At 44.7% G+C, this 1,265-nt stretch overlaps 1 non-coding gene across 1 annotated transcript; it reads right to left on the bottom strand.

Moving 5' to 3' along the window:
• Positions 1 to 722: 722 nt before the first annotated feature.
• LOC141669482 (small nucleolar RNA R71) lies at positions 723 to 829 on the bottom strand. Its single transcript, XR_012553765.1, has one exon. It is a non-coding gene; the product is annotated as a small nucleolar RNA R71 (small nucleolar RNA).
• Between the last annotated feature and the right edge of the window lie 436 nt (positions 830 to 1,265).

The raw sequence follows: 1,265 nt of genomic DNA on the forward strand, positions 1-1,265 counted from the left end.
TTACTTGCGAACGCGTATACTTGCGTGAATATTAGTGCGTGTTTTCGCCCTAACAAGTTTTTGGCGCCGCTGCCGGGGACTCGGCGTATTTGTTTAGTTTATGTACTTACCATTATTGGTCATTAGGACTCAGTGATTAGGACGTAGTAGTTACTTTTTTTTTTCCGGTTGTGTCTCAGGTACTTTAGCAAGCGTTTATGCAAACTCGTTCTCGTGCTCGCAAGAGGACTTTAGATACAGCTGAGGAGACAGACGAAGTTCTTGATATTCCGGAGAAGTTAGATTTTGAGGATTCGGATTCAGGAACTGAGCAGAAAGAACCAGTAAACATGGGAGATCGTATTGTTCAAGCTGATCCAGCTCTTATGGATTTTTCTCGGCCTAAAATTGATGACATTCAGTCAAGCATCCTTCATCCGGCTATTCAAGCTAACACCTTTGAAATCAAGCGGGGCACTATTCAGATGGTGCAGAATTCTGTTTCTTTTGGAGGAGCGGAAACTGAAGACCCCAACATGCACATAAGGAATTTTGTCGAGATCTGCAGCACTTTTAAGTATAATGGCGTGACTGATGAGGCTATCAAGTTGAGGCTTTTCCCATTCTCACTGAGGGAAAAGGCTAAAGACTGGTTACATTCTGAACCAACTGGGTCCATCACTACGTGGCAAGATCTTGCGCAAAAGTTTTTGGTGAAGTTTTATCCGATGGCAAAGACTGCTGCTATGAGGAGTGCTCTTACTCAGTTTGCGCAGCAACCTACAGAATCTATGTGCGAGGCTTGGGAACGCTACAAGGAAATGTTGAGAAAATGTCCACATCATGGAATGCCGGATTGGATGGTGATCACTGGTTTCTATAATGGTTTGGGGGCTCAATCTCGGCCCATGCTCGATGCAGCAGCTGGAGGCGCCTTATGGGCTAAAAGCTATACTGAGGCGTATAATCTTATAGAGACGATGGCTGCAAATGAGCATCAAAACCCAACTCAGAGGATGACGTCAGGCAAGGTAGCAGGTATTCTGGAAGTTGATGCAGCCACCGCTATTGCAGCCCAGCTCCAAGCACTATCAATGAAGGTTGATTCTCTGGCTACGTATGGAGTTAATCAAATAGCTATGGTTTATGAGCTTTGTGCAGGTTCTCATGCTACGGATCAGTGTTCTCTTGTCAACGAATCTCTTCAGTATGTGAATAATTATCAGCGACAACAGCAGCCTGTGCCAGCGACCTATCATCCTAACAACAGAAATCATCCAAATTTC

Source organism: Apium graveolens, chromosome 6 (genome assembly GCF_009905375.1).
Source record: "Apium graveolens cultivar Ventura chromosome 6, ASM990537v1, whole genome shotgun sequence".
Lineage (NCBI taxonomy): Eukaryota > Viridiplantae > Streptophyta > Magnoliopsida > Apiales > Apiaceae > Apium > Apium graveolens.